Source organism: Macrotis lagotis, chromosome 1 (assembly GCF_037893015.1).
Source record: "Macrotis lagotis isolate mMagLag1 chromosome 1, bilby.v1.9.chrom.fasta, whole genome shotgun sequence".
NCBI lineage: Eukaryota > Metazoa > Chordata > Mammalia > Peramelemorphia > Peramelidae > Macrotis > Macrotis lagotis.
In genome coordinates this window covers 931,989,931-932,006,690 of record NC_133658.1, presented here as the reverse complement: position 1 = coordinate 932,006,690, position 16,760 = coordinate 931,989,931, and the positions used below count along the sequence as shown (strand labels likewise).

The 16,760-nt window shown below is 38.6% G+C and overlaps 1 pseudogene; it reads left to right on the top strand.

Moving 5' to 3' along the window:
* Positions 1-9,894: 9,894 nt before the first annotated feature.
* LOC141493014 (translationally-controlled tumor protein-like) lies at positions 9,895-16,293 on the top strand (annotated as a pseudogene).
* Positions 16,294-16,760: the final 467 nt, after the last annotated feature.

Sequence of the window (16,760 nt, the reverse complement as noted above, 5' to 3'; positions counted from 1 at the left end):
GATGGGGAAAGATCAGGAGACTTTAGAACTGTGCCTGTCTTCTCTCTGCCATCTTGGCCAGAAGTCCCTTAACCCACATTTCCAGTTTTTATTTTGGCTATTACCATGAGAAAATGTCATATGAGAAAAGCCTTGGTAAAACTGGTTGTTGTCCTTCATTCTGGAGGACCAAAATGACATTAGAGACAAGTTACAATGTGTCTGACTGTACTGATTAGACAATATGGGTTTGGAACATTCTATCACAGGTTGCACAGAAATAGTCCATGCAAACCTGGGGTGGAATCTCTAAGCTTAAGCATCTTGCACCTTCTTGGAGCTACTTCAGATTTTATGACCTTTTATGACCTTGCCCAAAGAGAAGGTTCCCAAAGCATTTGGTTCATTTCCAAAGAACTTCCCAGATAAGAATTTAAAGATTTTTGGTACTTTTGCACACTACGTTATTATTATTATTATTATTATTCTTTTTAAAGCAAAATATAGCCAATTATTTAGCAGTTTTAAAACCTGAAACCACATACATTACAGGTTTGATTCTTCAAATCATAGATGAAAAGAGGAGTGGATTTCCATGAGTGGCTGGACTTCAGAAATGCCTGGAACTTGTGTGAACTGATGCAGAGTGAAAGGAGCAGAAGCGGGACAACAATGGACACATTATCAGCAACACTGAGTGATGATCACCTCTGGTGGTCACATCTTCTCCCAGTAGTTCAGTGGTCAAGGACAATCCTGAGTCTGTGAGGGAAAATGCTATCCAGATACATCCAAAGAAAAAACTATGAAGTCTGAATGCAAAGTAGAACATATCTTGTTCTTTTTATTTCTTTTTCATGGTTTCCCCCCTTAGTTCTGATTTTACAGTATGATTAATATGGGCAGTGGTTAGAGCACAGTCAGGAAAATGGGAGTTTGAATCTCACCTCAAGATATTTAACACTTACTTAGCTTTTTGACCTTGGGAAAGTCACTGAACACTGACTGACTCATATCCAAGTCCATCTCCAGCCAGCCTCATCCATATCTAGCCAATGGGTGCATATGGCTCTGGAGAAGCAAGTGAGGTTAGTAACTTAGCACAGCTCTCCCTCACTCAAATACAATTCATTTGCTTTTCATGGTATCACCTCCCAATGTTATGATCTTCTTCAAGAAAGAAGGACAAACATCATCATCAATGAGGAAATATTTTAAACACCATTGTACAGATACAAGCTTTATCAGATTTCTCACTGCCATGGGGAAAGAAAAGTGATAACAAATATGGAACACAAAAGCTTACAAAAGGATGACTATTGAAAATAATCTTTACATGTAACTGGAAAAAATAAAAATAAATTAATGTTTTAAAAAATGAGGAATTGATTTCCAAATACAATTACATCATCCTCTAAGTTGTCTTTTTTAAAATTAAAAATATTTCTTATAAAGAGCTCCCAAAATCACATAGATAAACCTGAAACATAAAAGCAGTATTACAGATATATTGCTTTGAAAAAATATATTTGAAACAAAATCTTGCTGCCAATCAAATAACATCACTTCACCTGAATATATTTCCCAAATTATCTTGCATAGAAAATCATTTTGTCCAGCTATGGTTTTAATCTTTGGACCAATTGCAGTCAGTTATGAAATATTGATACCAGAACTTTTTGCATCACCAAATAAACAATTGATGAGTTCTCATCAATTGGTGAATAGCTGAAGAAATGACAACATGTCAATTCAAAGGATCAATACTGAAGAGTAATGGGAAATGTCAGGATTCTAGAGGAAACCCCAACATTTGGGGGGATTTATTCCCAGTGTGCAGTTTGGCATGATTAATGAGTTTTCTTAAAACTGGAAATTGAATGAGATCTGTAGTAGAGCAAGAGGGCTAACTTTGAGAATGTTGTCCATAAGTTTTGTCTCCAGCAAGATTTCTCCAATGCATGGTCAAGGTGTGTTCGATTACAACACCTTAATGACATAACACAGTAACAAGTCAGCCTTCCACCCACTGATGCCAAAGGGACCAAAGGTGCTTGCTCAGTACTATGAATAAAATAACATCAAGGAAAAAAGTCCAAAGAAGAAGAAGTTTTTATTCAATCAGTTAAAATATGGAACTGATTGAGGCTCTTATTTCAAAATTCAAATTCAAATTGAAAAAGTAAAGAAAACCATCAAACTCTAAAGATATGATCTACATAATATTGCTTATGAATATGAAGTAGAAGTGATGAAAAGATTCAAGTGTTCAGATATAGCATATAGTACACCTGAACGATTATCAATTCTAGAGGAGTGTCGGACAGGAACAAGCAGCAACAAAAAATACTTCAAAGAAAAAGCAGAGAAAGAAAGGTGGTCTGATGAGGGTCTACAACTAGCTGAGGAGAGAAGGAACAGGAAAGGTAAAAAAGAGAGGGAGAAGATAAACCCAACTGAATTCCTATGAATAGCAAGGAGAGATTTCTTAAATGAGCAATGAAGAAAAATAGAAGAAAACAATGAAAGGGGAAAGAGAAGAAATCTTTTCAAGGAAATGAGATATCAAAGGAATAGTTCCTGTCAAAAAATGAGGCATGAGGACTTCCAGAGCCAAGATAGCAAGGTGAGGCAGCAACTACCCTTGGTTTTCCCAAATCCCCTTCCAACCAATCTTGCAACAAGACCTCAAAACTAATTTTGGAGCTTTGAAGCAGATTACAAATCCTGGCCAGCTTGGAGTGTGAGCAGAGATTTGTTTCACAATGGTGAGAGGAAGTGTAGTTAAGTGAGCTAGTCAGTGGCAGGCCCAGTCCTAGAGAGCCATGGAATATTTTAGGGAACTCCTGAGAAAACTATATGATTTCAGGAAAAATTTCAATCCATGTTCAGGACTTCTGGCTTTGAATGAAATATGTGATAGCTAATAAGGTCTGTGCTGCTGGAACAGGCATTTCCTTATTAATTAGATCCAGAAGACTTCTCCAATGGACACACAAGTATAAGCTCTGGCTGAAGGCCTTCCCAAAACCTTTAAAAGGCTTCTTTTCACTGTGTGGACTCAGGCAAGTCACTTAACCCTATTGATTTGCAAAATCCTAAAAACAATAATATCTTTTGTTATATTAATTCTTTGTTATCAATGAATAAAAGGAATACACAGAAACTGTCTCTGGAACTTTTCATTTGTCACATTTATTTGGTAAGGGGAAAGTGTTTAGGAAAAGCTTTACCATATTCACTGCACTCAAAAGCATTCTCTCCAGTGTGGATTCTCTGATGTCGAGTAAGATGAACATGTATATTAAAAGCTTTGGAATGTAATCAATACTTCTCAGGTGTCTCACCAGTGTTCATTCTCAGACATGGGGCAAAATTTTCAAAATGGATTCCATTCAAAAGTTTCACTCTGGGATGGATATTCTGATACCTATGAAGTTGGATGGGCAACATAAAGCCTTTTCATATTGATCACATTTCTAAGGTTTCTCTCCACTGTGGATTTTCTGATGTACAGTAAGATTGCAGTGGAGAATGAAAGTCTTTCCACACTGATTACACTCATAAGGTTTCTCTTCGGTATGGATTTTCCGATGTTCTGGGAAACTGTAGCTTCTTTGACAAGTCTTCCATGTTGAGTATATTTATGCTGTTTCTCTATGGTGTGGATAAGCTCATGGTTACCAAGATGAGTCCTCTTTTCACCAGAAGCAGTGAAGTCATTCCAAGTGCTCATTTTCGAGTTTACTCTCATCTCATCACACTTGGACTCTGCATCTGAAGGAAACAAACACATATACAAGTATATCTATGAGGATATCCTCTTCCTCCTGGCAGAAAGTGAACCAACTGACCTTCAGTTTCCCCAGTCAAAATAAAAAGTCTTCAAACTAAAATGAGTAGAATCAATCATTTGAAAAGGCTATAAGCTTATACTTATGAGGCAATTTAATGAGCAAAAAGTTCCACACACAATTGCATTGGATCCTCACAACAAACCTGAGACAAGTACGGAGCCATGTCGTCATTATAGTCACGCTTTGGGTCATGAGTTCTGAATGGCCAAGTGACCCAACCCAAATCTCAGCACCAGAGAGTAGAACTCCAGCCTGGTGACAGAGTGTGCTCTGGCCACCGCACTGGACAGATGTTCTCCATTTTATTTTCTTTTGCATCAAGAGCATATTGTTGATGACAGTGCTATTTCTTATGTTCAGTTAATTCCCCAACTGTCCCTAAATTGGTGCTTTATCCCATGAATCATTCTTTGTAAATTTTATCATAGTCTGAGAAATAAATCTCCTCTTTTTTACTTGTCCTGTCATAATTTTCAGTTAGATCCATATTTCTAATCATTTATTCTGATACTTAGATATTATGCCATTGACCTTTTTGCAGCTTCACATACTGTCAATCATCCAATTTTCCTTCTTGCTTTTTTCTTTTTTCTAAGATTTTTGGATGTTACTCTCTCCTGGTACTCCCTGGCACTTGTTTCCCATGCATCCCACCCAACCCAATGCTCCCATAATCTTGCTTTGCTACTACTATGCAAGACAAAAACTTCACACTCATTCATGGGCCAAACTAGATGTCAGCCACTCCTCATTATCACTCCTACACCACTGCCCCAACATTGAAGCAGGTGATTCCACCTTTGTAACCTTACTCAAATACTTCCCTTGCTCCACCAACATTTCCCCTTATTTGGTTGGGGGTCCAAATAACCTCACATTTGATGCATTACAAGAACTGACTCAAGTCTCTTCACAGGCCACTCTGTCTGCCACCAATAATTAAGTTCATCTTCCTAAAGTTCTTTGCCTGGCCATGGCACTCCCTACTTAAACAATTCCCCAGGCTCCAAGACAAAAACTGAAATTGTGTGTTAGGCTCTTCAAGCTCTTCATCTTCTGGCCTGCTTTTCCCCTTCTAGTCTTCTTTCACCGGCCTCCCCCTCCACATAGCCTAGGATACAGTGGGGCAGAGGCCTCTTTTCTGCATCATGAATGGAACACTCCACCTCCCAACAGCTTGGGTTTTCCCTGGCTAGTGCTCCTGCCTAGAACACTTGCCTGGGCTTTTCTGAGGTACCACAGTTCTGTTCCCTTAAGACTCTTCTAGTCTTCTTTAACCTTATTGTCTGCCCGCCTTGTCTTGATGGGCTCCAACTTAGTCTATAAATAAATGTTGTGTCCTTGAGATTTTTCTCATCAAACTGTGGAATCCCTGACAGCCTTATGCTTTCAGAGGATCAGGCTTATACTGATGTAAAACAGGGTCACAATACTGCAAGTAATTTGGAATTAGAAAATTCCAACTTTACTTGCCTCCTTTTAGAAGGATGTCCACATTCCATAGCTTCCATTGCCTAGAAATTAGAGGCATTGCAAGGGGACAGGAGCATACTGGGATGGAATCAGGAGACAAGAGACCTCAGACTGTTACCAACCCATGAATTAGTGCCTTAATCTATTTGCCTCAGTTTCCTCAAATATAAAACAGGATAAGAATAGAAACCCAAACAAAAGGTAATGATGAGGATCAAGTGAGATAATATGCATGAAGAAAGTTCTTAGTACAAGGTCTGTCTCCCAGCAGATGTCTATAAAGACTTACTCCCTTTCCTTTCTTTCCCTGCATCTCTACTAGACTTGGAGGTGAATGAAGGAAGAACAAGGACACCCTTGCTATGCTAGAACTCTGTGGTTAACACCAAGAGCACTGAATTACATATTTTTCCCTAGTAACAAAAAAGAACATTCTAATGACTAAACACTTCCCAAAGAGGAAGGGGTACCCCTCACTGACCATCTTCAAGGAGAAGCTGCAGGATCAATATTTGAAGACTGCAGACTTGTGTCTAGCTCCCTATCACATGGCACAAAGGTCTCTCCTAGGAACACTAGGTAGCAGGAAGACCTAGTCTTTTGAATGTAGGAGACCATCATTTTGGTCTTTCTTTGAGGTGATCAATGACCTAAAACTCCCCCTAGGAAGAGAGTTGAGGACACTCCTTTAAATGACAGATTCCCAGTTACCTGAGGAATGGTCTTTACCTAGGAAGACCAAGTTCTGACCGTTCTCCAGCATGATGTCCTTGTGCAGCTGCTTCTGTGCATTGTCCAACAGGTCCCACTCCTCCAGGGTGAAGTCCACAGCCACATCCTTGAATGTCACCACCTCCTAATGCATCCACATGCAGAGAACTTAGAGTTGAGGCAGGCTTCAGAATTCTTCAAGGCCAATGCTCATCAATGTACGGAAGAAACCGAAGCAAAGAGAGGGAATTGCCCATAGGTTGCACCCTTTACAAGAATCAAAGCCAGCACTTGGAACTATAATCTTGAAAGTCCAAAGGAAAATTGGAAAAAGCAGTTGATATTTTCAATTGAAATAAAATTGAGAAATATTCTTCTATGGAATGCTAAACTCTTTAGAAGAAGGAAAGTGATGTGTTCTCTCAGAAAGATAAGAGGATTTCTGGAGGAAAAATGAGAACTGTCAGAAATATAGATCAATAAAATTCTATGATAAGTTGTGAGGGGCAGCTAGATGGTGCAGAGGATGGAGCCCTGGCCCTGGAGTCAGGAGAACCTGAGTTCAAATCTCCCCTCAGACACTTAATAATTGCCTAGCAGCTTGGGCAAGTCATTCAACCCCATTGCTTTAAATAAATAAAATTTAAAAAAAAAGAGTTCGTGAGATGCTATCATAAGGCAAAAACCTCCACCAGCAAAAAGACCATGAATGACCTGAAAGCTCAGATCAAAGTTAGACTTGATTTGGCTCTCCATATCAGTTCACAACCCCCAAAATACATTAATGTCTCAGTTTTCCCATATGCTCTCCAAAGTTGATCATTTTCCTTTTTTGTCATTTTAGCCAACCTGATAGTTGTGTAGAGATCAGCTGTGATAGACTTGGCTCTGCTAAGCAATTGTTCACTTTTTAAAACTACTTTTATATTGTTTCTTTCTTTCTCATGTGTTTCCCCCCTTTAGTTAAAATTCTTTCACAAAGACTAATAAAGAAATATGTTTAAGAGATTTTATTTAGGAATAAAGAATTTTTTAAGGTTTTCACAAGGCAAATGGAGTTAAGTGGCTTGCCCAAGGCTACACAGCTAGGTAATTATTATCTGAGGTCAGATTTGAACTCAGGTCCTCCTGACTCCAGGGATGGTGCTCCATCCACTGCAACACCCAGCCACCCCAATAAAGCATTTTTAAATTAAGAAATGTTTATTGTACTCTTTAAAGACAGAATAGTACTGATAATTTGATAGACTTCAGTGGAGTATTAATATAACTTTACTAAGCACTGGAAAACAAAAATAATCTTTTGACTTACTTTATCTTTTTTAATTTTTTAAAGTTTTTGCAAGGCAATGTGGTTAATTGGCTTTGCCCAAGGTCACACAACTAGGTAACTATTATTGTCTGAGACCAGAGTTCAACTCAGGTACTCTTGACTCCAGGACCAGTACTCTATCCACTGCACCACCTAGCTGCCTCTTGTGACTTACTTGAAAAACCTTCACTTTACTTCACTGCTCTGGAACCAAATTTGTAATATCTCCAAGGGGATCTGTATTTTTATCATTCTTATTTTAACTCTTCCTTCCCTAACACTATTCTACTTCTCAAACTGTTATCAGTCGCACTCCCTGGATTACCTTATTTCCCACTGAACTAAATGCCTTTTCAATTGAAAACACACTCTTTTTCCTGAATCAACTGAGAGTGAGGTTTCTGAGCTAATCCTTATTCTGAAAGCATTTCCATGTTTGTATGTCAACATGGCAGATCCTTGTGAGCAGGAACTAGGTTTTCCTCTTCCTTTATAACCTCAAAGCTTAGCATGTACATAGAAAAAGGTAGGTGTTTAATGGAATCTATTTGATTGATTGACTGCTTGGTGATGTCTCCAGATTCTAATTTCTATATTCTGGGCTCTATCATGGTTGACCAGTGGAGATTCTGGCCTCAAACTTGTGTTTTGGTGGGGTTTTTTTAACTTCTTTACAAGGCAGTGTTATTAAGTGACTGATGCAAGATCATACTGCTAGGGAATTATTAAGTGTCTGAGACCAGATTTGTATTCAGGACCTCCTGACTCCAGGGCCAGTGCTCCATCCACTGCACCACCTAGGTGCCCTCAGACTTGTTTCTTAATCATTCCTGTGCCTCAGCACCCTTCGTTCAGTGACCTTTATCTGATTTTAACCATGAGGGGAACTGACCAGACCCAGAGTGAAGATCCCAGAGGTTCTATCTAGGCTCTTAAAGCATCTCAGACTTTGGACACCTGATAGTCTCTCAAATATGATATAATCCAGTGGTATGAGCCTCCCTTCTGTTGCATGAATAGGAAACTCTACCTCCCAACTCCATGGCCTTTCCTTACCATGTCTGGACCTAGAATGCTTGCCCTGGCTTCCCTGATGCCCGCTGGAGCACACATTCCCCAATCAGCCTTTCACAGTTTTCCTTTCCATTAATAGTAAACATTTGGAAATTTAAAATGTGGTGTTGACCACAACAACTATATCTGGCTCTAAAGTTATGACTCCAAATGTGTTTTTCTGACTAGTCCTAACTGATTTGTTTGCAAAGGAATTTAAAACAGAAATCTACCTCCTCAGGGTGAACAGAAACCACGTGTATATTTCTATAGTGCCAGAAGCCACTACTTTGTCTAGAAGTTTTTGTAGTTTCTGAAAAGTTTTGAAACAAAAATCACCCTAGATTTCAAAATTTGGGGATTAACTTATCTCTCACCTATTAGAAAGTCACAGTTTTCAGTCCCTTATTACCACAATTATTTGTAGCTAATTTATATGCTATTAAATGTGATGTTTTACAAAACTTCTTTATGTATTTCCTTTGACTAATTTTGGAAGTATCCAATCAGAAAGCAAAGTAGTGGGGCGGCTAGGTGGCGCAGTGGATAAAGCACCGGCCCTGGAGTCAGGAGTACCTGGGATTGGCCCTGGAGACACTTAATAATTACCTAGCTGTGTGGCCTTGGGCAAGCCATTTAACCCCATTTGCCTTGCAAAAACATAAAAAAAAAAGAAAGCAATGTAGTCCAATTCCCAGTCAAATTACTTAATTTCTGAAGAATCATAGGTTACTAAGGAAAAAGAATCAAGCTTACTTGCAAAGTGGAAAAACAAAGATAGGAGTGTATAAGAATGTATTCGTGAGGAAACTTCATTGAAGGTCATTTGTCACAACCCCCCCATTTTAAAAATTCTTTTTGAAATTTTCTCATACCATTCCTTATATACCTTTCCTGAATATATTCCTTTATCCTCTTCATGCACTCCATATTATGTAAGGGAAGGTTTCTTTTTTGAGGGGAATGCAAAGTAATAGGTATAAACCTTATTAAGCAGTTGCAGTTTTTCCTCAGGTCATTGCTAATTTAGGACCAACTCAGCCATTATCCCCACTGTCTTCTTCCTGTCTATTCATTCTTTTCTCTTTTTTTTCAGGTTTTTTTGCAAGGCAAATGGGGTTAAGTGGCTTGCCCAAGGCCACACAGCTAGGTAATTATTAAGTGTCTGAGGCCGGATTTGAACCCAGGTCCTCCTGACTCCAGGGCCGGTGCTTTATCCACTGTGCCACCTAGCCGCCCCTCTATACATTCTTTTCTAACTGCAAACTTAATTTCTTTATTTGACCTTGTCTGGCCCTGATTAAATGTTTCTCCAAGTACTTGTGAAAACTTAATCCTTTCATCTGTGCCAGTGTAGAAACTAAACTTTTTCTTGCTTACAATTTCCCTAGTTCTTTCTCCTTTTTTAAAGAATTAATTTCCATCTTTTCCGCCTGCTCCCCCCTGGCCCCAGCTCCCTCCAGCTGCATCACGCTCGCACCGAGCTCCGGGCCCGCCGCTGCTGCGGTCATGATCATCCACCGGGACCTCATCAGCCATGACGAGATGTTCAGCGACATTGACAAGATCCGGGAGATGGCCAGCGGGCTGTGCCTGGAGGTGGATGGGAAGATGGTCAGGAGGACAGAGGGTACCACTGATGATTCACTCATCGGTGGCAATGCCTCTGCTGAAGGTCCTGAAGGTGAAGGAACAGATGCCACCGTAATCACTGGAGTTGATGGAGTAATAAACCATCATCTGCAAGAAACTAGTTTCACAAAAGAGTCCTGCAAAAAGGACATCAGACTACATGAAATCAATCAAAGGCAGACTTGAAGAAAACAAGCCAGATACAGTAAAACCTTTTATGACGGGAGCTGCAGAACAACTCAAACATAACCTTGCTAATTTTAAAAACTATCAGTTCTTCATAGGTAAAAACATGAATCCAGATGGCATGGTGGCTCTCCTGGACTTCCATGAGGATGGTGTGACCCCATATATGATTTCCTTTTTTTTAATTTAAATTTATTTTATTAAAGATATTATTTGAGTTTTACATTTTCCCCCAATTTTGCTTCCCTCCTCCCTCCCCCCCACAGAAAGCACTCTGTCAGTCTTTACTTTGTTTCCATGTTGTACCTTGATCCAAATTGGGTGTGGTGAGAGAGAAATTAAGAAGAGAAGAGAAGTCTCAGAGGTAACAAGAGCAGACAATAAGATATCTGTTTTTTTCTAAATTAAAGGAAATAGTCCTTGCACTTTGTTCAAACTCCACAGCTCCTTATCTGGATACAGATGGTACTCTCCTTTGCAGACAGCCCAAAATTGTTCCCAATTGTTGTGCTGATGGAATGAGCAAGTCCTTTAAGGTTGATCATCACTCCCATGTTGCTGCTAGGGTGTACAGTGTTTTTCTGGTTCTGCTCATCTCACTCAGCCTCAGTTCATGCAAATTCCTCCAGGCTTCCCTGAAATCCTGTCCCTCCTGGTTTCTAATAGAACAATAGTGTTCCATGACATACACATACCACAGTTTGCTAAGCCATTCCCCAATTGAAGGACATTTACTGTATTTCCAATTCTTTGCCACCACAAACAGGGATGCTATAAATATTTTTGTACAAGTAATGTTTTTACCCTTTTTCCTCATCTCTTCAGGATATAGACCCAGTAGTAGTATTGCTGGGTCAAAGGGTATGCACATTTTTGTTGCCCTTTGGGCATAGTTAAAAATAGCTCTCCAGAAGGGCTGGATGAGTTCACAGCTCCACCAACAGTGTAATAGTGTCCCAGATTTTCCACATCCCTTCCAACAATGATCATTATCCTTCCTGGTCATACTGGCCAATCTTAGAGGTGTGAGGTGGTACCTCAGAGAAGCTTTAATTTGTATTTCTCCAATAATTAATGATTTAGAGCATTTTTTTCATATGGCTATGGATTACTTTGATCTCCTCATCTGTAAATTGCCTTTGCATATCATTTGACCATTTATCAATTGGAGAGTGCCTTTTTGTTTTAAAAATATGACTCAGTTCTCTGTATATTTTAGAAATGAGTCCTTTCTCAGAATCACTAGTTGTAAAGATTGTTTCCCAATTTACTACATTTCTTTTGATCTTGGTTACATTGGTTTTACCTGTGCAAAAACTTTTTAATTTAATGTAATCAAAATCATCTAATTGGATTTTAGTGATGTTCTCCATCTCTTCCTTAGTCATAAACTGCTCCCCTTTCCATAGATCTGACAGGTAGACTAGTCCTTGATCTTCTAATTTCCTTATAGTATTGTTTTTTATGTCTATGTCCTGTAACCATTTGGATCTTATCTTGGTAAAGGGTGTGAGGTGTTGGTCTAATCTAAGTTTCTTCCATACTAACTTCCAATTTTCCCAGCAATTTTTATCAAAGACGGAGTTTTTATCCCAATGGCCGGACTCTTTGGGTTTATCAAACAGCAGATTACTATACTCCTCTCCTGCTTTTACACCTGGTCTATTCCACTGGTCCACCACTCTATTTCTTAGCCAATACCAAACAGTTTTGATGACTGATGCTTTATAATATAATTTTAGATTGGGTAGGGCTAAGCCACCTTCTTTTGCACTTTTTTTTCATTAAGCTCCTGGCAATTTTTGACTTTTTATTTCTCCATATGAATTTATTTACAATTTTTTCTAACTCGTTAAAGTAATTCTTTGGAATTTTGATTGATAGGGCACTAAACAGATAGTTTAGTTTTGGTAGAATTGTCATTCTTATTATATTAGCTCTACCTATCCATGAGCAATTGATATTTGCTCAGTTATTTAAATCTAATTTAATTTGTGTGAGTAGTGTTTTATAATTGTTTTCAAAAAGATTGTGAGTCTGTCTTGGCAAATAGACTCCCAAATATTTTATATTGTCTGAGGTTACTTTGAATGGGATTTCTCTTTCTAGCTCTTCCTGCTGTTCCTTGCTAGACATATATAGAAAAGTTGAGGATTTATGAGGGTTTATTTTATAACCTGCAACTTTGCTAAAATTGCTAATTGTTTCCAGTAATTTTTTAGATAATTTCTTGGGATTCTCTAGGTAGACCATCATGTCATCTGCAAAGAGTGAGAGTTTTGTCTCTTCCTTCCCAATTCTAATTCCTTTAATTTCTTTTTCTTCTCTAATTGCTGCTGCTAACATTTCTAATACAATATTAAATAGTAGTGGTGATAATGGGCATCCTTGTTTCACCCCTGATCTTATTGGGAATGCCTCTAGCCTCTCCCCATTGAATATAATGCTTGTTGATGGTTTCAGATAGTTATTGCTAATTATTTTAAGGAACAGTCCATTTATTCCTATACTCTCTAGTGTTTTTAATAGGAATGGATACTGTATTTTGTCAAAAAGCTTTCTCAGCATCTATTGCTATGATCATATGATTTCTGATAGGTTTGTTGTTGATATAATTGAGTATACTAACAGTTTTCCTAATATTGAACCAACCCTGCATTCCTGGAATAAATCCTACTTGATCATAATGTATTATCCTAGTGATGACTTGTTGTAGTCATTTTGCTAAGATTTTATTTAGTATTTTTGAAATTATATTCATCAGGGAAATAGGTCTATAATTTTCTTTCTCTGTTTTACCTCTTCCTGGTTTAGGTAACAGTACCATATTGGTTTAATTGAAAGAGTTAGGCACAGTTCCATCTTTCCCTATTTTTCCAAAGAGTTTATATAGGATTGGAACCAATTGTTCCTTAAATGTTTGGTAGAATTCATCAGGCCCTGGAGATTTTTTTTTTAGGGACTTCAGTAATGGCTTGCTGAATTTCTTTTTCTGAGATAGGGTTGTTTAGATATTTAATCTCTTTTTCATTTAACCTGGGCAACTTATATTTTTCTAAATATTCATCCATTTCACTTAGATTATCAAATTTATCGGCATAGAGTTGGGCAAAATAGTTTCAAATTATTACTTTAATTTCCTCCTCATTGGTGGTGAGTTCACCTTTTTCCTTTATGATCCTAGCAATTTGGTTTTCTTCTTTCTTTTTTTAATCAAATTGACCAGAGGTTTATCAATTTTATTGGTTTTTTCATAATACCAACTTCTTTGCTTTCAATTTTATTAATTTCTCCTTTAATTTTTAAAATTTCTAATTTGGTATTTGATTGGGGATTTTTGATTTGTTCTTTCTCTAATTTTTTTAGTTGCATTTTTAGTTCATTGATTTCCTCTTCAATTTATTCATATAAGCATTTAGAGCTATAATATATCCCCTGAGAGTTGCTTTGAATGAATCCCATAGGTTTTGGTATGTTGTTTCATTATTATCATTATCTAGGATAAAATGGTTAATTCTTTCTATAATTTGTTTTTTGTTCCATTCATTTTTTAAGATGAAGTTATTCAGTTTCCAATTTACTCTGGGTCTATATCTCCTTGGCCCAGTACTGCATATGACTTTTGTTGCATTGTGATCTGAGAAAGATGTATTCACTATTTCTGCCTTTCTGCAGTTGATCATTAGGTTTTTATGTCCTAGTACATGGTCAATTTTTGTATAAGTTCCATGTACTGCAGAGAAAAAGGTATATTCCTTCCTATCCCCATTCAATTTCCTCCATAAATCTACCATATCTAATTTTTCTAACAATCTATTTACCTCCCTAATTTCTTTCTTGTTTGTTTTATGATTTGATTTATCTAGATCTGATAGCAGGAGGTTGAGGTCTCCCACTAGTAGAGTTTTGCTGTCTATGTCTTCCTCTAGTTCCTTCCGCTTCTCCACTAAGAATTTGGGTGCTGTCCCACTGGGTGCATATATATTCAATATTGAAATGACTTTATTGTCTATGGTACCTTTTAGGAGGATAAAGTTTCCTTCCTTATCTCTTTTAATGCTATCTATTTTTGCTGCTGCTTTGTTTGAGAATAGGATTGCTACTCCTGCTTTTTTTACTTTAGCTGAAGCAAAATATATTTTGCTCCAACCTTTTACCTTTACTCTATATGTATCTCTCTGCTTCAAATGAGTTTCTTGTAAGAAGCATATTGTAGGATTCTGGTTTTTAATTCACTCTGCTATTTGCTTACGTTTTAAGGGAGAGTTCATCCCATTCACATTCAAGGTTATGATTACTAATTCTTTATTGCCCTCTGTGCTATCTTCCCTCTGTTTGTATTTTTTCCCCCTTTTATCCATATTCCCCAGTCTTTTGTTTGTGAAAACCACCCCCTTCAGTGTTTTTGCCCTCCTATATCACACCCTCCCCTTTCTTTCCCTTTTCCTTTTTTTCCCTTTTCCCTTCCCTTCCTTTTGTTATTTCCCCTTATTTCCCCCCACTCCCCTTCCCTTTCTCCATCCCCCCTCCTCTTTTCCCCTTTTAATACTTGGAAGGTTAGATGTTTTATAAGTTAACTGAGTATGTGTAGGTTGACTTTAAGCCAAATCTGATGAGAAGATTCAGGTGTTTCTCCTCTGCTCCCTTTTTTCCCCACTATTAACATAGGTTTTTTGTACCTCTTAGTGTAATGAGATTTACCCCATTCAATCCCCTCCCTCCTCCCGTCTCTTTCCTGTCCCGCTTTTTAGGGCGTTAGTGTTTTTTTTTAAGATCCTTCTGTCTAAGTCATAGAAAATTCTGAGTGTCTGTCCCTTCTAGTTCTGTACATTCTGTCGAATAGAGTCAAAATTCCTGAGGGCTATTAGAGTCTTTCTCCTAAGTGGGGTTAAAGCCAGTTACATCCCATTGGATAGTAGTTTCATGGATAGGTCATGAATGTCCATCATTTCTGGCTAGGTGTATTCTCTCTGTTAGAGTTACATTTCTCAAAGTTTATGAGAATCTTTTTTTTTACCCCCATGCTGGGGTTTAGCCAATTTCAACTTACTGGATTGCATTTTTTTTTCTTTTACCACCACCCCCCCTTTTTTTAACCTTTTCATGTGTCTCTTGAACCTCCTGTTTGATGTCCAAATTTTCTGTTTAGCTCTGGTCTTTTCATCAGAAATTTTTGGAATTCTTCCATTTCATTAAATGTCCATCTTTTTCCCTGGAAGAGAAGGCTCAGCTTTGCAGGAAAGTAGATTCTTGGCTGCATTCCAAGTTCCTGTGCTCTTCCAAATATCTTGTTCCAGGCCTTTCGATCCCTTAAAGTTGATTCAGCCAGGTCCTGCATGATCCTTACTGTGGCTCTTTGATATTTAAATTGTTTCTTTCTGGCTGCTTGCAGGATTTTCTCTTTTATCTGATAGTTCTGCAGTTTGGCCACAACATTCCTTGGTGTTTTCATTTTAGGATCTTTTTCTGGTGGGGATCGATGTACTCTTTCAATAACTACTTTGCCCTCCGATTCCATGATATCCGGGCAGTTCTTTTGCTCACACACCTGGGCCTGAGGCAGAAGTAATTTGCCTTTGTTTGAGGAGAAGCCTCTGTGCAATGGAGACGTGCCCTCAGAGTTTCTCAGACCCAAGAAGCCTAGGGATGGTGTCTGCCGTTCTCCTGCACCAGAATACTTCCCCCATCCTGGTCCCGGAGCTCCAGGGGGACAGCACCAACACCAGCACCTCTGCTTCCCCGTGGACCCAAGCCCCCCTCGTCCAGCCCCACTGCCACTCTCGGGTCCCCAGACTCCCAGTTCCAATTCAGCTGCCAATCTGGCTGATCGGGGCAGATCCTCCCCCGGAGCCCAGACTCACCCGCCCGGACTCATCCAAGGCTGCTGCGGGAGACCAGTCCTGAGGTAACTGCTCTTCTGGCTTTTCTTTCTGGGTTTTCTGGATCAGAATTCTTTTAAGAGGTTTGTTTCATGTGATAGATGGGGAAGAGATCAGGAGACTTTAGAACTGTGCCTGTCTCCTCTCCGCCATCTTGGCCAGAAGTCCTCTGATTTTCTTTAAGGATCGTTTAGAAATGGAGAAATGTTAACAAATTCAGCTGATTACTTTTACTCACCTGTCATCATAACTGGCTGCTGCTTTTTGTCATCTACACAACAACCAGGACTTGGACAAACTTGGATTGATGTCATCTTGAGCTTTATTCCTTTATTTTTGACCTTGATTTATTGGGAGTGGAGGCATTGTTTTTAAAAACATGTCATGTAGGTTGTCTAAAATAAAATGCATTTAACACCCCCCCCAAAAAAGAATTAATTTCCACACTTTTTAAGTGATTTTTTCCTTACCTCACAATCCTCATCAATTCTTCTTTGTTGTTGAAGAACTCTATCACTGTCTGTACTCTTATGAGTCTGTTAGGAGTTGAAATGGAATTTGATTGTCCCGTTCTCCTCCTTCTCCTAGGCAATGGGCAGGCAACAAACATAAGATTTACCTGTAAGGAGAGGGCATAAATAAGGGTGGCACACTTACAGAGTCAAGGGGAATGTTACA